This window comes from Microplitis demolitor, chromosome 5 (assembly GCF_026212275.2).
Source record: "Microplitis demolitor isolate Queensland-Clemson2020A chromosome 5, iyMicDemo2.1a, whole genome shotgun sequence".
NCBI lineage: Eukaryota > Metazoa > Arthropoda > Insecta > Hymenoptera > Braconidae > Microplitis > Microplitis demolitor.
Window position 1 is genome coordinate 4,556,770 of NC_068549.1, and position 25,567 is coordinate 4,582,336.

General features: G+C 28.3%; 1 protein-coding gene across 6 annotated transcripts in view; it reads left to right on the forward strand.

The window, feature by feature from the left end:
- Positions 1-25,567, forward strand: part of LOC103571969 (SH3 and multiple ankyrin repeat domains protein 2) — a 193,395-nt gene that overhangs the window by 70,050 nt on the left and 97,778 nt on the right. For all 6 annotated transcript variants that reach the window (XM_053738919.1, XM_008550331.3, XM_053738923.1 and 3 more), the window contains exon 2: positions 4,028-4,090. The gene's annotated coding sequence lies outside the window, so the exon portion shown is untranslated. The remainder of the gene's footprint in view (positions 1-4,027; positions 4,091-25,567) is intronic.

Below are 25,567 nucleotides of genomic sequence, written 5' to 3' on the forward strand. Positions count from 1 at the left end.
TATACATTTCATTTAAACTTTTATTCCGCAAGCATTGAGACTTGAGACGCCATTTCTATACTACAACGCTTCCGTTATACAAGTACTCAAAAGCATGCATACTATTTTATCTTTCAGTCTTTACTTTCTTTTTTTGTCTTTCTTCCCTTCTTTCTTTCCACTCATTCCGACACAATATTTTTTGTCCACGTTGATTTTACACTTTCGTAACACTCTAAACTGAGTAGGTGCAAGCTAAGAGTTTTACACCGGATGTTACTTATTTTTATTTTTTTTCTCTGTCAGAAACTTAAAACTCTTATAAAGACTCAAATTTCAACAAAATTATACCGAAAGAATAAAAAATAAAATAAAATAACAATTATATTACCGCTTCTCATTCATCAAAGGAAATATAATTGTAGTAATAATATTTTCTGTTTTTTTTTTTTTTTTTTTTTTATTACAATCCGTTACGTTATTTTGCGCTGAGAAACCAACTAATCTGAGAGCAATAAAAAGCTTGAAAAAACATTTTTAAAAATAATCATGCTGTAAATACCGGTTAACTATCCACCAAAATATTGGGCCTTAAGATATTGCGTGCATCTCGTAAAAAATTATTGACTGTTAATATAAAATTAAAGATAATATATAACATAATTTTTTCGTTGAAAAAATTCATGAGTTAGTTGTTGAAATCATTTCTACTCATCACAAATTTACTTATAATAATAATCTTAAATATGTAATTGATAACATTAGAGAATATATTAACAGATAAAAATAAAAGAAAAAGTGCTGTCAAATAAAATTTGTCTCTAGACCTGAACTAATCACTCATTTTTCAATGAGCTATAATTTTATAACCTGAATTTTTATATCATACACGAGAAATTTTGAGTAATAATTATCCAAAAAGTTTGATACTGTGAGGACATGTAGTAAATATCAAAATTTTTTTCCATGTACATTGTAAAAAATACTTTTCAATAATATTTAAATCAAGTGCCATTTCTACTGACAATATGGTAAAAATTTAGTTACTGATTAGATGTCCATACAGTACCTAATTTTATGGGCTATTTTTATTCAAAAATTCTCTGCATGTACAAAAAAAAAAGGAATTCTTGGTGTAAAAAATATTTTTCATTGTAAATTGAAAAGATAAATTCTCTTAAAACTAGAAAAAATTTCTTGACGGATTTTTTTCTTGCCTCAAGAAAATTCTTTATCGACCCAAGAAAATTTTTATTTTCAATTTACAATGCAAAAAATTTCTTGGAGAAAATAGAAATTTCCTTATGACAAGCAAAAATTTTTTTTCGTCCAGAAATCCTGTTTTTTAGTGTAAAAATTTTCAAACATTGTAGCCTATGAAAAATTTTAGGAGTGAACGCGGCTATAAAAAATAATCGAGTATTCAAAACTTCAAAATTTCACCTGATGAATTTCTTTTTTTTAATTTTTGAAAATTTAAGGGGAAAATCGAAAGTTAATTTGATACTATTAAAATATGTTAAAAAAAAATCAGAAATGGACCGAAATCTCCATCTTCTTTACGTATTTTGGACAAAAAATGATATGTGAGATTTTTAATAGAGATCAAAAAAGTTTAAAATTGTTTCAAATTTGAAAGTTTATTGTCATTAACTTTTTTGAAACATTTTGGGAACGATCTATTTTTACATGAGTTTTTACAAAAATTTAATTGTGTAATTACTGTCTGTTTATCATAAGTAATGTTATAGCCAATAATTATTTAGAAAAAAATTTATTATTAGAAAATTTACTGCCGGCTGATTGTGTTGAAGTTTCGTTCAGTGATGGGATCTAAACACATTCTCAAATATCAATTGTGTCATATTAAAAATGAAATATTGTCGTCTATGCTAAGTAAGAGACATTATATAACAAGGCTTATATTCATATATATACGATAACAAAAGTATACATGTATAAGATATAGTACTTAATTATATTAACGTCCACCCACAATTTCGGTTATGTTTTATTCATTAAATATTAAAATTTTGTTGTCAGTTTGACGATTCGTGATGTAAGAATTTTTTAGTGATTTATTTATAAATCGATAATAAATTTAAATTATCAAATATATAACTTAAACCGCTGCTTTAGGTAACTTAATTTTATTATGTGTTAATCTGATGACAGCGATAATGGTGAAAGATTTTTAAAATTATTTAAATTATTTATGAATTTACTTTTATTAATAATTGTCTTATTTATTCATTCGTTAATTATCATTTCTAAATTTATCTCTATTCCACTAACAAGGTGGTTGTTACTATATATATATATATATATATATATATATATATATATATATATTTGTATTGTACAAATATAGTTTATCTGTTATGAAGCAGTTGTTAGTCTAACATAGTGCAACTTGTATAAACAGATTATAGAATTAGACATTTATTTGTGTATATATATATATATATATATATATATATATATTGTGGAATATATACGAACTCAAAACATGATAATGCGAGAATAAATTTATGAGATTATGATATGCGTATATATAATTAAATTAAATTATTATAAATTCAAAATACGATCGTGAATATGTTGTGGATCTGAAGACCGGAACGTTTTTGGTGCAACGTAAAAAACAAAAATTGGAAAGTGAAAAATCTTCGGGATGACTAGATTTCTGAAATTTTGCATATAGAGGCTGGTATGTCACCCGAAAATCTTAGGCCATCCCCAACCTTTAGTGCTACCCCTTAAACAGTCAAATTACAAAAAATTTTTTATTTTTGTGGCGCGAAAAACGTTCTGATCTTCAGGTACCTATTATGTTCCCTTAAAATTGATTGTTTGAAAAAAAAAGAACGTATTTCTTTTTTTTTTTTTAATGTGAATAAATGTAGGTATTAAAAATACAATTATTTTGAAAAATTTCAAAATCCCTGAAAAAAAAATTCATTCGAAAGATATTTAAAAACAGTTCGAGCTATAAATTGAAGTTTAGAAATTTGAGACAGATTTGAACTTCATATTGAACTTTTAGGATTTTGATGATAAAAAATTTAGTAAATTTTGAACTTTAAGCTAGATGAGAATGTTTTTAAAACATAATTCTCAAGACGTATTTTTAAGACATTTTTTCCTCATTCAGAAAAAGTTCAAAAATCTCTAATTTGAAACCTATATACTAAAAAGGGAAAAATGCAGTAAAAATACGTTTTTAAAATTATGTTTCAAAATAATTTTTATCTGGCTTAAAATTTGTGCGCGTTAAGTTCCAAAAGTTACATTTTTTACCATAAAAATCCTAAAAATTCAAAAAAAGTTAAACATATTCAAATATATTCCAAAAATACAAGTTATAACTCTTGAACTTTTTTTAAATATTTTTGAAACGATTTTTTTTACACGGCAGTATTGATATGGTCATAAATAATTTATGAGCTCTATAGATTCGTATCTAAATTGTTTAATAGCCAGATAATGGTAACGGAAGTTATTGAAAACGTCGCTAAAATAAATTAAATAAATTTTGTCAATTTATATTTCAATAGATTTATCGGAGTATGACCTATTTTATCAACACCCTACGTTATACAGTTATTTATAAACCTTTTTCATAGCGAGTTTAACTTTATAATATGAGTTTTATGTAAATAGATCTAGTAACATTAGCAGTCAACGCGAACAAAAAATATCTCTTCATTCGTTAAACCGATAAAAATACATAATTAAGTATTTATTTACCACAATGAAAATTTTTTAATAGAATATCATTAATACTTTTTTTACACGGTTTAAAAAATTAGATAAATAAATAATTTATTTAATCAATTAATAAAATTAATAAAAAATTTCTAATATCGTCAATTAATTGTTGAAAAAAAATATATAATCTTTTTAATTATAAAAAAAATAATTAATTAGTCTAATCACGAAAGATTTTTTTAGTAAAAGTACTAATTGCTCCAAGTTTCTTATAAATTTACTCGAATGTTTATTAATTTCTCTCAATATTAATTTATTATTTTTTATATTATTCCAGATGGTGCAATTCTATTTAATTATATTCGTATAATTAAGAGATGGAGTTTCTTTTATAAATATGGTGAGTTTTAACAAAACTTTTTTTAATTATAAATTTATTTTTATTTTTATTTATTTTTTTATGAGGATAATTTGCTTTTTTAATTCGCATTGTTATTTATATTGGCATTATGATCGACGTACTATACACATCCGACAAGGTTCGTATAGCAATTCTTAGCGCGTCTCGACCTCTCGATCTTTATTCGTGACACGAGGGCGAGGAACCGTAGCGTTCGCGAGAAATGCAGAGAGTCCTTTTGATCTCAAGACAAAAGCTCTCCCTTTCGCGCTTCCTCTCTGCAACGAGCTCGTCGCCTGCCGACTAAGGCAGTTATGTGGTTGCTTAGCGACCCGGAAGGCACGTTTCCCAAGCCTTACTACGACAGCTAAGGATCTCTCATACTCCTCAATGCTTCTTGCTGTTATAACCGACTTCCTTTTTCCTTATTTATGTGGAATTATTTATGAAAATCGTATTATTTTTAATGTTAATATTTTATTATGTACTGAAGGCCAACTCAAAGTAGGGTATTTAAGGAAGTATACAATGCGTGTGAAAAGTTTCTTTCGTCTGAGAGTTTTCTTTTAACAACTTTTTTGTACTTGCAATTTTTGGGTTTAATATTTTATGAAAGGGAGACTGGGGTACGATGGTCGGCATTAGCGAGTAATTAGCTGCGTAAAAAAAAAAGTTCGAAAAATTGGAATTTTGACACTAATGAGACTCATGGAAAAATCTTTTGAAAATTGAAAACTGGCAATTTTTAAGTAAATTTTTTATACTTGAAAAATTTCGTAAGAAATAAATAAATTTTCTGAAAATGTAAAATTTTAGTTTCGTGTTCAATTTCCATCCTATAATTTTTTCATTTCGATACTGCCAATCTAATATGCCGTATTCCACAAAATTTGACATTTTCACTTTTTTTAAAAATGGAATTATTGTAACAATGTGCAGCTCATGTAAAAATTTTCGAGGTCAAATTGTTTATTTAGTATTTTTAAATAAATATTCTTATATGTCGTATCCCATATTCGTATAGGTTTAGTCACGCTTAACATTTTTAATTTTAAGTTAATGTTGAGGAAGCAATTAACGACATGAGTAAGAAGGTAATGATGCATAATTTTTGACTCTTCTTACAGCATATAATTCAAAATTATTTATTTACTACAAGTGTCTGTATTTCATGAAAACATAAAAATAAATTTGTAGGTTATACCAATGTACACATAATACAAATAATTTTTCTTTGCCGACCGTGAAACGTTTTTATCGTCACCTGAAAAATTTTTCAAATGTGGGATACGACGTATTAGAATGGCAGTATCGATATTCATATTTCTGTTAATATAGAAATATTAAAAAAATTCGAAAAAATTCAAAATTTTCTGAGATTCCTAAGTTCAACATGTCGAACTTTTTTTTTTTACACGAGTATTTCTTCTAACTCTTGACATCAGATGCAAATTTTTTGATCTATTTCTATAAAGAAAAAAATTTTTTTTGTAATAATATTTTTTATGAAAAAAAACTTTAATGTCAGCCTCTCCAAATTTATGCCTTTTTTTTTTTCTTTGAAAAAAATTTTTTTTCTTGAAATTTTCTAGGTGTCCCGCCTTACCCCAGATGTTCTTTTGTATTTAAATTCCCAATAAATTCAAAATCGCGTTTCGACAAAACTTTCGACTAATAAATTAAAATTTTTTTTTTTTTTTTTTTTCAAAATTTTTGGGTGATTCAGTTGCCCCGGTCTACCCTACATAATTTATTTAACACTAATACTATTATTAATAAATAATAACGTCATAAACTATTATTAAAATCTTCTGAAAAATTAAAAAAAAAATAAAACAAAACAATAAACTATTCTTTAACAATTCGTGGTTTGGAAAGATCTTTATTAAACTCAAAAGTTACGAGCTCGTAAATTTGTAGCGTTTCATTCAGTAAGTTAACAGCGTTTTTGAACGATACAAAGTCACGCATACTTATAGGGTAAGGTCCAGGGTAAAGTAAACGACGGTAAGAACGATTGATGTAATCCCCGGCCTATTATTTCTCTTGTTCCCTATTTTTTATTCGACTTTTTAGTTACTTTTTAAATTATATTTACTTTTAACTCCATCTCTGTAGCGGTTATCTTTTTATTTTTGTTTTATTAATCTCCCACAGTTTCCGAGTCTCAAGTCGTACGACACGCAGTCACGCAATCTTAAGATTCTCTCGTTTAAAAAAATCTTCATCATCATAAACTCTATAATTAAATCGAAAAACTTGTCTTAAGATTGACAGCAGCATGTCCGTATTGATTAGTTGTTAACTGCGTCATTTGGTCATTATTTTATTAATTTTTTTTTTATTTTCACACCTAAAGCCTTGTATTATATTTATGGGAAATCGTCTTACTAAAAATTTATTCTTCATTCATTAAAATAATTAAGGAAGTCTGTCGTGGTTTGAGGTCAAAAAACTTCAACTTCTTTTTTTCAAACATCCTTTAAAATAATAAATATATCACTAATTGAAATGAAAATATTGAATATTTTTATCAATAAATTTAAATAAAATAGCATTAAATATATATACAAACGTCAGATTATATTAAAAAAGAAAAAAAATTTGGAAAAAACCGCGTTATGAATTTAAAAACGCGCCCCTGTAGATATGCCCGTTTTTTTTTTCGGAATGATGTCTTGACTGAAATATTTTTCAAAATTTCGAAGTAGCGGGAAAATTAGGGGTTGATCACAGAGTCAACTTCCGGTACACTTAAATAAGAACATTCATAAGATTTCATATATTAGTTGCATAACTTTTATTAATTATGTCCCTCAAACTTCGAAGTAAGAAACTCATATTTTTTTTAAATATCGGGTCACTACTTCTAAAAGATGTACTTGAAGATCGGAAAGTTTTTCGTGCAACTAAAATTATAAAAATTTATATATGTAATTTAAATGCTTAAAGGTGACTTTAGGGGTAATTTGAGGTCGCCATTTTCGGCTGGCATCCCGAGTCACAATATCTAGCCTCAATCCAGCCTCACTGAGGAAAAAAAGCATTTTGAGCTTCAAATGATATTAAAAAAGCCTCAATGAGCCTCAAATAATGCTCACAGAGCATCAATGAGCCTCAAATGGTGATCAAAGAGCCTCAAATAATACTAATCGAATTTAAATTACATTTTAAATTATATAGTCAAGACTAGGTTTATTTGAGGCTCATCGAGGCTTATTGAGGATCTTTGAGCATCATTAGAGGCTCATTGAGGCTTTTTGAACAACATTTGAGGCTCAAAATGTTATTTTTACTCAGTGAGACTGGATTGAGGCTTACTTGGGTTCGATGAGGCTAGATTGGGACTAGATATTGTTACCCGGGGAGTAATTTTTTAAATTGAAAATACTTGACATCATATTTTTTTATTGCTTAAGTTATTAATTGTATTTTTTTAAATAATTATTTAAGAAAGTTAATTGATAATTTTTCAAGTTAAAGTTAAATTAATGAATTTTAATATTAAAAAAAGTTACTGGGTCATTTTTAACTACAAATTATATGATCGGACAATGCATGAGTTTTGAGGTAATAGCACCGAACGGTGTCAAAGATAACACTTACACCGTTTTAATACACTGATAAAAAAATTGACTTGATTTAAGAGAAAAAATCTTGAACCAAGAATACCATTTTGAAGATAATTATTTCTTGAATCAAGAGAAAAAATTTTGAGCCAAGAATTTATTCTTGGTTTAAGTAAATTTCTCTTAGTTAAATAATTTTTTCTCTTGACTCAAGAAAATTATTTTATTCAAAATGGTATATTACTGGTATACCCGGGAAAACGTTTCGATTTTCAGGTACACTTCCAAAAGGACATATTTTAAACGTCCTTTTGGCTTTAGTCACTAAGCTTAAAACCAAAAGGGCCTATAATTTTTGTTTTATTGCTAATCATATTGTAAACTTATTCTAAAGCTGAAAATTGAAAAAAAAATTTGAAAAGCCAAAAAGGCGTAAAATTTAAGCTATATGCCTTTTTGGCTTTCAATATTATTTTTTTTAATTTTGAACTATAAAGTAAGTCTACAAAAAAATGGGCAATAATTAAAAAATTATACGGCCTTTAGTTTCAAATTTAGTGACTAAAGCCAAAAGGGCGCAGAAAAATATGTCCTTTTCAAATAAAAAAATCTTTTAAAAGTATTAAATTTTTCTTCATTGCATTTTCTCTTTCATCGTAAAAATTAAAAAAGTTGAATGAATAATGTGAATATGCTGAATGAATGGAAAGCGAAAGACTAAAATAAGGATCGAAGATTTCATATGTAAAAGATTGCATTGATGGACCTACCGCTGCGTAACAAAGTGCGAAAGTCAAACGCATTGCCGCAGTCTCGTTTCTCTGATCAATGTGGAGACATCTCAAAGACTCTCTAACTGACTTGGTGACTTGACTTGACTAGATGACATCGCGGTATCTGATCACGCAACCATCTTCAACGAAGTATGTACATACAGTATGTAGTGTCCGCGCGTGACTCTCTCAAGAGAATACAAATTGCTCGTACTGACACTCGTAGCAGTGGCCCTCGTTCCTACGACATCCACTGTCAGCTGACCTGTGCCAAGATATATCTTCTGCTCTTTGGTTTTCAATCTTACATACTCTCTTTCTCTCTCAACTTTTCATTTTGCTCTACTCGATTTATTCGAATTATTTGAAAGGGAAAAAGTTCCATTTATTTTTTTTTTACTATTATTTTAGTACTTCATACATATAAATAATTTTATATGAATGTCCATCCTAATGACCATTTTAATGAATGCCCATTTATACATATATATTAATGGCCATTCATTAGAGTATATTTAATTTTCTATGATGATACGTAGGTTGATATTTATGTGAAGACTTAAATCTTTGAGATAACGATAGGATTCGCCCACGTGTAAAAGCGAACATAGATTCAACATACTCATTCCCATTTCACCGCAATAGTATTCTGATTTGATCTAGTATTAATGTATACATGCTAATACAATATATGTAGATACAGATATATATGGATACATATATATATATATATATATATAAAAAGATTTAGCCTTGAGATGAGAGATCTGCATCTGTAGATCTTGATAATGCTCGTCGAGGTGGCCGACAAATATTTGCACGCCTTCACTCTATCGTGTCATCATTTTACCATCTCAATTGAACACGATTACACTTGCATATTACAACAACTGAATATTATGTGTACGCATATTATATTCACATCTGATTCTATATAGGGGAGGAAGGGGCAAAACGGGGTACTTGAGAAAATACCAAGTTTTCGAGGACTCAAATATACTAAATCTTTTTTTTTAATGATATTCAAAGTAAATAGAAAAAATTTTCAGTTACCGTTAAAAAAAAAAGTTTTTTATTTTTTGCGGACAAAATGGGGTACTCCCTAAAAAAGGTAAAAAAAAAAATTTCTGGATTTTAAATGATTTTGAATAAGTTAAACTTTTTTGCAAGTAATTTACATGGGGAAAAGTTATATTTTACATGATTATTGGATACAAAAGAAGAAAAACAAATTTTTAATAGTTTTTATGATAAAATAAAAGTCATTAATATTTTTCGACTGACAATTGATTTTTGAAAAAATTTAACAAAAAAAACTCAAAATAACGCTCAATTATATTTACAAAAGTGATTTTGGAATGTTTAAAAACCATTTAAAATATAAAATTTTGGGGGTACCCCGTTTTGCCCCCCCCCCTCTTTCTCTACTCTTATTTTATATTTTATATTTGAACAATATACGTGGAAAATTTTTTTTCTTAAATTATTTTCATAACAGAAATACTTGTAATTTATAATTTTATTTTACTGTGTGTACACTATTATTATTTAGACTTAACGATCTTATATACATTATATTTAATCTTCTTGACAAGTCATAAGTTTATAAGAGTTGATTGAAATGATTGATTTGTTTTAAATCACACTTGAAAAATAAAAATTTTAAAAACGTGAAATTAAATTTTCATTAGATTGTACTTGCATTGGTTAAAAAAAATATTTATGAAAAAATAAGTATACAGGAATGTTATATGCAGTGTTTAAAAATTTACAATATTACTTATTAATTGCATTGATACGATGTTTTAATGTCTGGTCAGTCGAAACAGACGAATTTCTTACTGATAGCGCAAGAAAAAATTAATGCTGTATTTTAATTATTTTTTATTTTTATAAAATTCTAAGCACAGGTGTCAGTTCGGTTTATTATTAGAATGACATAAATATTTAGAGATTTATGATAAACAAATTTGATTCTGATGGCGATGAAATAAAGTTAGAAACTAATTTGATGGGCAGAAACTTACGAAATTGGTTTGTTTTGACTGGTAAAACAGGCGTTGAAACTTGTCATTTTAGTTTAGGTGGTATGGAAAATAATTTTTCATGGGACCGGCATCGAAACTCGAAATTTCAGTACTCTTTAAATCTGAAACAGTGAAAACCACTGAAAAGTAGTGTATATACACTGTTTCACAGTTCTAAGTACACTTGGTATCCTTATAACTGTGAAACAGTGAAAAGTCACTGTTTCAGATTTAGAGAATACCTCTACAGTCAGTTAAAACAAACTAATTTCAGTCCAATGCCGCGAATTAATATTAGCAATCGCGTAAATTGTGAATGCCTTCAGTCAGCAGGCAGACACAAACGTCTTTCGTCCCTTGGGAACAAAAAAATAATTTTTCTGCCCGTTGACTGAAGCCTTTCGCAATTTAAACTCTGATACTTGTAATTTGTTCAATAGTAATTTTAGACCATGAATTTTATTTACGTAAATGACAGTTCTGACTGTGATTAAGTTTTATAAAAATTAGTGTCAATAATAAATACACTGTGAAAAATTCCCATTAAATTTTACTATGGGCGCATTGTAACACCGGACCATAAGAAAACTGGCACAAAATTTACAAGTGTCCCATAGTAAATGGTATGCGCAGATGACACAACTGGGACCTATGCGCATACGTTTACTATGGGACACTTGTAAATTTTGTACCAGTTATCTTATGGTCCGGTGTTACAATGCGCCCATAGTAAAATTTAATAGAAATTTTTCACAGTGTAGTATTTATAGTCTCTACTTAATTATAAATTGCAAATGACAATTTACGCTTAGGCTTATAATTGATGACACTATTGGTCTTAAAAAAATTTGTTTCTGACTGGCTGCTGACACTGAATCTTTAAGTTCCAATGCAGGTAATCATAAAAAATCTAGTGTGTAACTCAGGATGAAACACGATTTCAGACTGCGGGTGATGTCAGCCAATTTCACTCTGGTCCGAAATCCTTTTGTTTCATCCCTTGTCACACAATATACTATTTCATGATACCTGCGTTTAAATTTCTGCCTTGTTTAGCGGTAAGAAATTCGTTCTTTCCTATTATGAGAAAACAAACGATAAAAATTAGCGCATGCGTTATTCTTCCCACAAACATGTCTCTGCAGAGGCAAAAATTTAAACTTTCAGGTACAGGTCTAGTGAAAAATTGTATTGGCCACTCTCACCTTCAGCCTGGGTAAGTAATTACCCGGCTTAAAATGTCCTACTTCCCTTTCTCGGTGTGTAATATACTATTTTTCTCGAACGTAGTGTCTTATTTTGCCCCAGGTTCTCTTATATTAATCATGGCAACATCAAGTTTTAATAGTTAAATAAATTTTTATTTGTCTTAAGTATTTAAATAAAACAAATGTGGGCAATAAGCATAAACATACTTGAGGAGTATAAGATATGAGTACGATAAAAGAAATTAAAATCTTACGATTGCATATATATATATATGTGTATATATATACTCAGGTCATTCGATCCATCATCATCATTACTCTTCTCATGAATAATGAGATATTCATTTCTCTTATGTGCGTGTCTTCTCACTCTAACCCTGTACTGGGTTTCTTTCATCTGGCGCCTTGGGGCACTGGACGATCGTCGGCAACGTATGTAAAATCGAGCGTATATATATGGATATTTTGTGAATGCAAAAGGATTAAAAAATATGTAAAGAGAGAGTGACGACGATAGAGAGTGAAAATATAATAAGCTGGTGGTGGTAAAGGATATAAAGGAGTACGAGGAGGAAGAGGGTCATGGTGGTGATGGTGCTGATGGTCCATAAAATTATTCTTGGGGAGATTTCTTTCCCTGGGGTATACATACCGTAGGTGGTACCAGCGAACAGAAGAAACCGGTCCCTTATAATTACAGGGTCGATGGTATCCATCAGCATCAGGAGGTCGTCAACAGAATGCGAGGGTAATACACCCCGGGCATGTCCATCCTCGTCTCGTTCACTCTCAAAGTCTGTCTTGACAAAGAGTAATTCGACCACCAGAGACGTCGTCCTGATCAACTACGTCCTAATTATCCAACTCGTCGATACATTTAAAAAAATCGAAAATATTAAAATTCATACCTTCGGTATCAGAATTTAGGAACTTTATTCAAAATCATTTTCTTACGGAAGAAAACTGAGTTTAATTTAAGATTTGCTTATTTTATTTTTTTTAAAATTAATAGTGTAACAGTACACTTTTATTGCTCTACTCAAAAATAATATTGTCACAAAATTTATTTTTTATATCACCTGCATTGAAATTGAGAGTTTCAATATTTGTTTCGCCAGCCGAAATGATCCAATTTCAGACCAATGCAATTTCGCGAGCAGAAACTGATCAGTTTCTACTCGAGGGAAGAAACTCACAAGTTTATCCCACAAAATTAGTTTCCAACTTCATTTCATTCCTGCCAGTACTGCATTTATTTATTGTAAACCTCTGAATATTTATGTCATTCTATAAATCGACTAAACTTGAAATCGCGTTTAGAAAATTATAAAAACAAAGTGTTCCCATAAAAGTAATGATTAAATTTGCAAAAAGCCATGTTTTTTCCTGTTAAATTTTTTCGGACTATCGCCCGGAAATTAGTCTGTTTCGACTGACTGCTTCGCGTTTAAGGTGTACAATTATTTTATCCAATAGCCTCATTATCATTTATCCACATAAAATTTAAACGACTTTCTATAATTTATGTAGCTCATGTCGATAAGAATTTTCACGATAATTTAAAGCATTATTTTATCTATAGAGATATTTAATCTACCGGAAAATAAATATATGCATATTAGAATAACTATTAAATTTTGATAGTGAACTTAATAAATCATTAATCAACCAGAGATTACAACTTTTATATGGTTAATAGGTAATACTTAAAATATAAATCAAATACTGGTATATTAAATGTCGATAAATCGAGATTTCACGCGATTCGCAATCGAGTTATTCCTTATGCTGGCGGTATGTGTTACTATCGATATCATAAATCTCGTCCACCCGGCAAAGTTCTTGTCCGAACTAAACATACCGGTACTACTATTGTAAAATTCCTAAATTCCATTGTATTATAACAGCACAACATTGTAACTAGTTCACTATAGCTAACCAGGAGTGCCTTAAATGATAACTGAACCAACACCCTCTCATTCTTAATTTTCCCACTTTCTCTGTGCATATTTTATAATACTAACTATCTCACAGTTACTTTTTTCATTCTATAACTGAGCAAATACTTCAATGCAACATAATAAATTCACTAATGTAAATTAACTTCATTATAAATTTATTTTTTACGACAAACAAGCTTTATGAACTTTAAATTATTTCGCAAACACTTGAGAATATTTCAGTCAAAATTTATTATATTTATTTTAACTCAAAATTTTTATCACTAATTATAGATAATTTAATTTATATTATAAATACACATACAGAGTATGTTATATATATTTTATATATTATACGTTATAACTAAATTCATATTACACTTGATAATATTCTAAAATAATAAATTATCACTTGTAAGGTTTATCGGGTTTACTTGATGGAGTATATATATATAGAAATATGAGCAACAATTTTGCATAAATACATGTGTGAACAGGTAAAGTGAGTTAGGTATTTCCTTGGCATCATCATCATCATCCAAGGCCGATCATAAAGTAAAACAATGTCAACAATTTGTTACTTTAATTTGCATATATAAAATCAATCATTTTCACTATAATCATAAATATCGCTGAAAAGTACTTTTTATATACCCGAAAAAATCTATCGATCCTTACAAAATATATGTTTATACATATACCAGGATTTAAGTAATAAATAAATATATATGAACTAGGGCTCTGAGAATAGTTCGAACTTTTTGATTCGCACTCCGAATTTTGAAATTTTGACCGACTGGAAATAGTAATAGGGGAAGGGGAAAGTGGGGCAAAATGGGCTGACATTTATATTACATATGCCTTCATTTCTTAAGAGGCCCATTTTGCCCCACCTGTCCCTATTTTTTTGGAATAATAATTAAAAATTTTTGTTAGAGATATATGTAATGCACTATAAATAAAAATTGAACACTTGAAAGCTGATGCGAATTTTCGGATTCGAATCTAATAGTTCCAAAAGTTACGAACAATTCGAAATTTGATGATCAATCCTAATTTATTCATTTATTCGACTTGACTTTCGAATCGAATATAACTATTCGATACGATTCAAATATGATTCGCACACTCCTAATATATATTTGTAACCGAAATTCGGGTTGCTTATAGTTCAGTAGCCGATCAATTATAGCACAAAAATACTATTTGGTTTACCACATGTAATTTTTCTATATGTTGGCACATATATATATATTTACAGGTATATCATCATATATCTTTTAATATAAAGTAATAAATGAGGAAACATTTTCGTTGTCCTCATGTTACTAACCGCACAAACTAATATATATATATATATATATATATATATATATATAAATTTGACACTATAAAATTTTGTAGATCGATAATTTTATTAAAAAATTAATCGTTTATTTTCTTATCAAAAACTTTTCAGTATAAATTATTAGATTTGCAAAAAAAATTATTTAATTTTTGAAAATGTTGATTAAAATCCTGCAAAATGGCCGGAAAAATTGATAGTACATAAATAAATTAATAAAAACCAAATCTGTGAAAAATAAAAATATGTACACAAAAGATAAAGAAAAAAATATAAAAAAATAATACACGAGTAAGAACGAAAGATTTGTTGGAGATTATGGACTCGGTACGAGCAAGTTTCGGGATTCAGTTTTACGAGGCTCTAATTTTAATACTGCAGATTAAAAGGCCCTGATTCACCGACTCGCTTATTATTTATTTATTTTTTTTCTCTGAATACCACTTTATCCAGTGGTTATATACAGACTGAAGGTACTCTTTTACTATTAAAATTAATAAATAATTCCAAGTTTCAATTTCTAATATAAATTTTTCTTAAACAATACATAACGTTTTTATTCATTGAATTCAAATTCTGAAGACGAAATGTAATCATAAGTAATATTTTCATCTTCCTACATAAAATACATGTTTACTTGTCTTTATATTGTATGGGGAAAGTCAGGGTTCTTTGTGACATATGACTTATGATACAGTAAAAAAATGTATACATATGTATGGATAATATTCTTCTGATGAAAGTAATATCTTTATATTAAATAAGAGACTTTCATTTTACAGTTAATAATATACGCGGAACTATAGTGCATCAAACAAATACTTTAATAACATATTTACAATAAATAATTATTTTTATAATTATTTTATTAAATAAAAGAATTTTTATCTTTATAATTAACTTTTCTAGTTAATTAATTTATCTACCAATTAATTAGAGACATTTTCTCGCTTCATCGGCAATCTCATCTGGTGATACTGCAAATATATTTTAATTAATGAATTACCTACGACTCAATTATTGTGATATTTTTTCACTCTGTAACTAATTACAATTATATAATAATAATAATAATAATAATAATAATTATTATTATTATTATTATTATTATTATTATTATTATTATTATTATTTTTATGAGCAACCTGCAGTCACTACATGACTGCCCGAATATCACTACTAATTTTATAAAATACTCAGAAGAAATCAATTTCTTGCCTTAAAAAATTTTATTTGCATCAAGAAATTTGATGCATCATAAATTCAATACAAAAATTTTCTTGAGGCGAGGAAAGATTATTTTGGTCAAGAAATGATTCCTTGCACCAAAAAATTTTTTCTGGTTCTAAATAACTTCTTGGTTTTAATTCACAATGTGAAAAATTTTTTGGGGTAAGTAAAAATTTTCTTTAGGCGAGTAAAGATTTTTTGTGTCAATGAATCCTCTTTTTTCTATGCACACTTTTTTGGCTTTGAGAAGCTTCCTAAAACCAAATGGAAATATAAAACTTTGTCATTTTGGAATAAGTAACGCGATATAAATAATATAGTATATATTCAGTGACATTCAGTCATATTTAGTTACAGAATACTTAGAATATTAATTTATTTAAGGAAAATGATTACGATCGTATTTTTTCTCGCATAATTTAAATGTAATTCGAATGATACAGATAAATCGATTTTTCTCAATGATTGATAATGAAAAAGTGTTGAAACTATGAAAAGGCACAAATTCAAGTCAAAACCTTTCTAACGATACCAAATTTAATAACATTAACTTATTCTATCATACAAATATGCCGGGAACAAAATTTTCTTTATTCTCTTAATAATATAGATTATTATTATTATTATTCATATATTAACGACCCTATAATTGGATTAAATTATTATATATTTTGGGAATTGAAATTCAATGAATGCATTAATATGTTTTCATTGAACTGGAATAATTATAATTTTCTATTTAAAATTTGAAAAATTTATGATTATATAGAAATAACCCCAGTTGCAAAATTGATTCGCTGTTAGTTTTGGTCTGATTTTTCTCGGTTTTTTACAATTAAAAAAAAAACCAAAGTAAAATTATACAAAATACCACGTCCTCATTTAACTCCATTCAATTTTCTTTGTCTTTTGGTATTCTGTTGACGATAATATATCCGTATACATCACTAATATCAAAAAAGAATCAAGTAACAGATTTCCAAGTCTCTCTTTTAACCCTCCTTTAATTCTCTTTTATTAAAAATTAATTTTGGAAAAATACGTAATCTGCAAATACAAACATTAATACTTTTTTTTGGTAATTTTCGTCGGTCCGTGATTTTAAATACGATTGGCGGATTTTTAATTGATTGATTTTTGATTAATGAAAACTCAAGTTGATTTTTTGAGATCGAAAGAGAATCAAAAGCGAATTCTCTTTCCGAGAAATAAAAATTTTATAAAAAGAATTCCGAACAGCTTATAGAGAATTGAAACGTGATGGGAGGATCAAAAAAATAATTTTGAGAATTTGAGAGAACCAAAAGAAAACTAAAACCCCTACTGTAGAAATTAACATTCATTTCCGGTTATAAAATATCGAAGTTTCTATGCATATACATCTTGAATCTAAATTTCGGAGTTATATTTTTATTGATATATATAAGCCATTAACAGATTGATAAAAAATTCAAAAATTTCTAGAATAAAAAATTCGAGCTTACAAAAATTTTCACGATTTCAAAATAAATAAAAAAAAGTCATTAAATTTCGGACCTCTGTCAGATAAAACTAGTTCGACCATTTATTTTTAATGATTTCAATATTTTTTTTTAATCCCATTGAAGACAAATGAAAAAAAAAAAAAATGAATTCCTGCATAATAACAAAAAAATAAAAAAAACTATTTGTAATATAATTTAACAGATGGGTTAATTAACTTAAACATGACAGATCTTTGAGTGTTTATTCCCAATGAATTACGTCAGCTGACGGTACTTGTTGGTAGTAAAAGAGAGACGGAGAAAATTCCATGAGATCGCGTCTTGCATACCACGACCGTTGCCCGCGGATAACCGGTAATAGCCGACGGTAACAGTAACAGTAACTGACCTACAGACTGCCACGGTAACACGGCTGTCCCGCGTCCACAAACCCACTACGTTCAACTTGCACCCGAATGAACGTGAATACGCATGTACGCACGCTACGGAGAAAGTTTTTCACGTTGTAATCATATATATATATATATATATATATATATATATATATATATATATATATATATATATATATATATATATATATATATATATATGGATTGGTATGTAATAAATATCAAATCGCTTAATCAACTGAAAACTTTTTCAACCATTTAAAACACACATTTAATGTAATATATATATATATATATATATTGTTTCAACTACATGGAATTATTTATGCACAAGTCATACGTATTTTTTTTTTTAAATTAATTTTATTAGATCTTTGATTTTTAAAATAATTATTCATTTTAAATCATATCTGATAAATTATTATAATTATTATTATAATAGATGAATATATCACTGGCACATATGAGTTATGATTTTATTTAATTATATTAAATAATTAATTTATTTTATTGAGTAATAGTATTATGTAAATTTTCAGTATTTATTTTTACTGACTCAATTATTCATATAATTTATATTTTAATATATCTAAATATAAATTTACTATCGTTATGCTGACATAAATAATTTGTTTTTCATTTATTAAATAATTGATTAACTACTTAAAGCGATTTGATTGTTATTTGGGCCATTTTTTTGTGAAATTGTATTCAAATAGTATAAAGTCAAAATTAATGTTATTTTGATGCAATCTTAAAAGTATAACTTCCATTTTCGCAGTCTTTAAATTTTACATATTTGCATTACATAGTAATTAGGTTATATTACAAGTAATTCGAGTCCCTATTTTCTTGGGTAGATATTTCGCCGTATTTCTGACAAATTACTTCAAACTTTTTCAAACTATCTCTCCTGACCATTTTATTTTTCTTGTCTTCTATTATAATTAAAAAATTGGGCAAAAAATTTTTTGATTTGATCATGCATCTGATTTGGTCGACACGCGAGCAAGGACCATCACCCGTTTTTAGCCCTATTATACATCTAAATCAAAATTAGGAGTAATCTCTGTACACTGCGGGAAGGCTAGTCTTTTTTTTTTAGAAAATTTTCTACTCTTTAATGATATTTTTTTTCAAATTTTTAATATTTCAAATAGTTTTTGAAATATTTGCAAAAACCAAACCATAGTTTGAAGAATCCGTTCTTTCGTTTTTGATTTAATTGTTGATAATTTTTTCGATTTTTGCCGGCCTCAATTTTCCAGCAAAACATTTCTTTAGATGACATTTCAAATCGAATGAGACCAAAATCATAATTTTCAGTGGTCTTGATCAGGTTTTCGACAAAAAGGCACTTATGAACCAGACTATATTCCATACCTTAATAATAGCATTATAGTTGTTCTTCATATCTTTTTTCCATATTTATTTCCAATCACAGAGTATGATAGTAGGTAAGATTGCATACAGGTGGCAGTCTCGCAGCTATAGGGAACGAACCTTAAATAAAAAGACAATACATTATATCAACTTGTGAAAAATAATTAATTTGCTCACTGTGGGATTCGAACCTAAGCTTGATCAGTACTTGAGTTCGAGTACAATAGTGTTATCCACAATTACAACATTGGCTTAAACCAGTTAGATACTAATATCTGATATATATCTCGTCACTAATTCCAAAAAGGATCACTTTTTATACACCGTTTTGGTTTATTTTGAAGCTCAAAATTTTAAAAAAATTTTTGAACGTCAAAAGTTCATATAATTAAAGTTATGTGCCCTTTCGTTGTTCAAATTTTTTTTTTTTATTTTCAGCTCTTAAATAAATCTCTTCAAACATCAATCTTAAATTTTAAACACTTTATTTGCAAATAAACTTCAAACGGCTTTCCATCTAACTGTGATAAAAAATGGCATCCAATGAGAAAACGATTTATCGTATCAATCATCAGCACATTATTATTAAAGTGAGTTGAAAAAAATGAAAACCGACTTAAAAGTAAATACGATAAATATTATACAAGCTCGGAATCTTTATTAAAGATATTACGCTATCATCTAAGGCGTTGCCCTGAAGAATACCGTTACAGGTGCTTCAATTACCTCGAGAGATCTCCTATGAACAGTAACTCACTTGTAATTATTTGCCGGGTCATGTTGAAATTCTTGATATTAAATTTTCTCACAGACTTGCTGTATTCAAAATTAAATTCATATATGAGAAAGTAGTATATTCATTTTGATACATTCATGAAAATAAATCCATTTATATGTCTATGTAACAACATATTATAGGTGAGCTAGAAATATTAAGTGATATTTCTATCTCATAACCAGACTAAGGAACCTCACTTATTCACTCACTCACTCACTCACTTACTAAAAAGTTATTCAATCTCTAACCAATCGATTCGATTATGTTTATGTCTAGTTTCGCAACATCTCTACATGACATTCGAGTGCTTAAATCTATGTTATCTTTGATCCAGCCCAAGTCAATTTCATATTAACCATATTAACTATTTATGTAAACTCTACATATATATTATATATATGTCGAGCTCTGAAAAAAAGTAACGTTCTGAAGGATTTCAAGATCTTGACATTAAAATGAAAATAACTTGAAAACTATGTGAAATTTTGAAAAACTTTATACGAGATAATTTGTGAGGAATAAAATTGTCTACAAAAAAGGACCTATGACATTTTGTGATAAGTCTGATAGTTTCGCCGGAAAAGTAAAAAGACCATGTACCTGAAGATCGGAACGTTGAAAATGAAAAAAATTTATTTAATTTGACTTTAAAGGTGACTTGAGGGGTAGTTTGGGGTGGCTGCAATTTTCGGCTGACGTGCAAAAGATTTCAGAAATTCAGATCCCGTAGGTTTTTTACTTTTCATGTCGTTTTTTTATTTTCATTCCGCAAAAAAACATTCCGATCTTTAGATACATAAAAGATCTAAAAATTTACTATAAATTTGACTTCAAGTTCCAATAACTTTTGAACAGATGGATTTATCAAAAAATGACAAGGGACTTTTTTTGTAGAGTATTCAATTCTCTGCGAAATTATATTCTGAGCTTATCTGCACAATGAGCCATTGCTGAGGTATAAAATTCCAAACTTCTAATTTTTTTTTTTTCATGTTATTTGAATGGGAAATAAAAAATTGCGATGAGCGGCCTCTTAATATTAATATTAAAAGTTCATCTTTTAAGGAGGTTCGACCGATACTAGTGAGTCAAAGTAGTGTTTGAATTTTTTTGTTTGCTAAATTCTCTTAATAGTTATGAAAATTCATTATTTTAATTTATAATAACATAACGAAATCATAAATTAATATTTATTACTTATTTAATTAAAGAAAGTAATGAAATGACTTGGTTATTTTTGACTCATATGATTCAATAAAAAGATTTGACAACAGCGCGTTCTAACTTCTTACACACGAATATTCAAATTGAAGCGGGAAAATTTATTTCTAATCTTGTCTTTCTTATTAATGTATTTCTATCTTTGTTTTTTCTCTCAGCTGCTTCTGCGACGTTGCCAAACCCTCAATAATATGTATCTCTGTCGATGAACAAGATTAAATAATAAAGTTTAACTTGAATTATTAAAATAATTACAACGGTAACACTATATTATTAAAATCTTATCATATTCCAAAAATATTCAAGTTTATAGCATGTGGTTTTTTATTTCTTAAACTTGGGAGGTTAATAATGAAAATAATCGAACAAGTCATGACGGGAGCTTGTCCTCCATAAGAGCCTGTGTATAGGAACTTTAAAAACGTCATTTTCAAATTTTTTTTCTAAAAAACTATACGGTGGATCATATTCAAATTTTGAGAATACATAGATAAAGTACTTCTTTACATGTATACTAAGTTTCAAATCTTAAAGTTGGAAAATCCTTTTTACATTAAATTCGGTTCTCCTTAACGAGCATCTTATTTCATCTTCCTACAACTATTTGATAGAGAGTTTCAATTAAAAAAAAAAAAAAATCATTTTTTTTTTTTAATTAGTCTAATATAAATATTTTTCTTAATAATTGAATCGCGTCCGAACTTATGTTAAAAAACATTCAAATCAAAACATTCATATTTTAATTCCCTCTAAAACTTTCTGCCACTGCTTGATCTACTTGAGAATACATAATACGAAAAAAAGCTTCACGTGAATACGTTAAAAAGTTGAAAAAAAAAAAAAAAAAGAAAAAAAAATTCATATATTTATATGTTTTATGCTTTGTCTCAGTAGAAATACCTATAGAAGTTATTTACCTGTGTGGTTAATGTTAAGCAAAGATATCTATATCTATACGCAAGGTATTGTGTGCATTCCTGGTGGCTTGACGTTCGTGACATAATCGTGCCACGTAGTACATTATTATTCCTGCCCTCAGGGTAAAATGCTACTGTGGTATAGCAGCAACACTAAGAGGAAAACCTAACCGCGGATGATCGACAGCACGGAAATTAGATTTAGGTAAATGGACTTCCATTATAACTATAAATTTACTTAACACTAACTATTCTATTAAACATACATATAACTATGAATTATCATTATCATTAGTATACTCATTTTTTTATAATGCTAATTATAAAAATTTTCATCACTGTAATTGATATTAATTATAAACAGAAAATGAGGCATATTAAGAAATAAAAGAGATGAGAAGACATGGAGACAGGGAATAAAAAAAACTAAAATAAAAACAAAACAAAAATAACAATAGTTATTATAGCGAGAAAAAAAAATTAACAGAGAATATAGTACTCTGTAGAATTAAAATATGTAGAGCAGGAAATATGCGGTGTGTCAATTGCCAGCTGACCTGCTTCCCTTGAGTCTGAACATTAACCTCTTTGGATCTACATATTTTTTATTTTATACCCAAGACCTAAGTCTACTAAAAAAATGAGTAACGAGTGACATTTCTGGTCTATATCCGTCCAAATATACATCTGTGTAAATGCTGGGTACTTATAACTCAAGTTGACGACAAATATTCAAGAAAAATTCAAAGATGATATGAAAAAAAAAAAAAAAAAAAAAAGAGCAGAATTTTTAACTTTTCTCTGAGAGCACCCGTAGCCTTACTCTAGTACTCTATATTTTATATAATTTTGAATATTATACGGATTGAGGTCCACGAGAAATGTCACCGAGAAATCAGGTCGGAGATTCAATATAATCTTATACTACCTCTTTTTCCGATGAATTCCGACAGTTGACGATCTCAAGTAATCGATTTTAAAAGTGTCCGCTCTAGTTTAAATCCATCGGAAATACATTTTATTATTATTTTCTTTTATTATGATAAATCCGTCAACTAAATATAAAAGAATCTGAAAAAACGGTTGACCTTATTGGCCAATCCCAAAACTTCCCGCTGTTTTTGAGCTCAGAAAGCTCAAAAACGTTTCTATATGCAAATTTTTGAGCTCTTTCAAGTCAAAAGAAGTTCATTTTGTTATTCAACCAAAAAAAAATACATTTAGCTAAAAAAAAATTAATTTTTGTCATACGATAACTTTAAAACGAATCAACCAATTTGAACCTGCTCGGCAGCAATCGAAAGAGCTAATCAAGAATTAGGTCTGGATAGATTTTCAAGTCGATTGGTCAAATAATTTATGAGTTATACGAAAAAAATAAATTATAAATTTTTTTTTTTTAGGTTTTTTTCATATAACTCAAAAACTACTTGACCGGTCGACTTTGAATTCTATCCAACTCTAAGTCATCATAAGCTCTTTTGATTGCCGCCAAGCAGGTTCAAATCGGTTGATTCGTTCCAGAATTATCTTAAGACAAAAATTAATTTTTTTTAAGCTAAATGTATTTTTTTCGTTGAATAACAAAATTAACTTTTTTTGACTTCGAAAAGCTCAAAAATTTGCAAATAGAAACGTTGATATCTGATAAAAATTCGATTTTTGAAAATCGAACCGAAACCAATAACTTCCTTTTTATTTTAAACTTTCAATTTTCATTGCGGGAAGTTAGAAATGACTATAATTAAATTCATTAAGAATCCATTGATTTAAATATACACAGAGCTCGGATATTTTATGAGTGTCAGTGAAGCTGTATAAGTATTTAAATATCGTACATAGTATTCATTGGAGTGTATAAATGACACGGAATCGCAAATAGCGTGACATGTTTGAATGAATCGACATAAGCAATCTTTTCTTTCCGCCTTTTTTCTCATGCATTTATATATACATATATATGTATAGATATTTACTTGACGGTCTATAAGTATCATCAGCAGCAGTCTTCGGTCGGTAACCCGGAAACGACGTGGTATAACAACTCAGTATCACGAAGGTGGAAAAATAAGTCCCTTCGGGGTGGCGATATCTCGCTAGGGAACTCCATGGCGGGTCATCAACCATCGGGCGTTGTTGTGAACGAAGAACGAACGCGGCGTTGGTGTACCGACCCAACATTATACGACTAGATGTAATTGAAACTGCAAACCTTCAGGACATATATGTATATATATAGTGGTATTCTTTATTTCTATATATATAATGTAATAAGAGTATACACTAACCACAATTATATTTAAGAGCTTAAATAATACTACTAAATATTTTTAAAACTTTTTAATTTTCCATAAACCATAACTCATTATTTTTCTAACTGTGATACAACAGTTTATTATTTAATAAGTCAGTTGGCAATAGAAAGGTATAACTGAAAAAAAGTTATAAAAATATTTATTTAATTTTTCTCCATCTGTCCTTTTATTATTCTGTGTCAATTTACCGTGTTATTGCGTACATAAAGTTTATGCGTGTTAGTGCTTACGTATAGCACTGTGATTACTTTGATCGACGCTAACAACGATAGCGTTGCAACGGGTACGTGTGTAAATATTAGCTGCCCGCAAATCCACAAGACTCACTAACTACCTTTCTCCTTTTATTTTCGCTATCGGCGCAAACATTTATCTCTATCTTTAATTAAACGGAGACAGCATGTCATTGGAGACCATTTTTGTAAATTACATATAAACTATTTTTAAATACATACTTGATTTTATTTTTTTTTTTTATTAATAAAAAGACTCAAACTTACTGTCGAAAATTTTGTCGATTTTCGAAGATAATTTTCATAGAAATTTACACTTGTTAATAATTTCAAGTAATTTGCTAATAATTTTTAACAATGCTCATGGAAAAAAATCCCTTCTGAGTAAAATTGACGCCTAAAAAAAGCGAATATGTTTTTAAATGAAATCACTTCAAAATCACTCCGCTAAAAAACAAACCCCCTGTTTATACGGTAAGAAATGCATGGCATTCAATACCATGCGTATGGTCTCAAGACAAATACTAAAATAGTATGTGAAATATTCCAAGACAGTATTGTAACAAGTCCCAGAAGTATGGCGTTATTTACTATACTGTATAGTACTGGAGCTATTGTATTGGTCACACGTATACATAGCAGGCACAGTGAAACAGCAGACC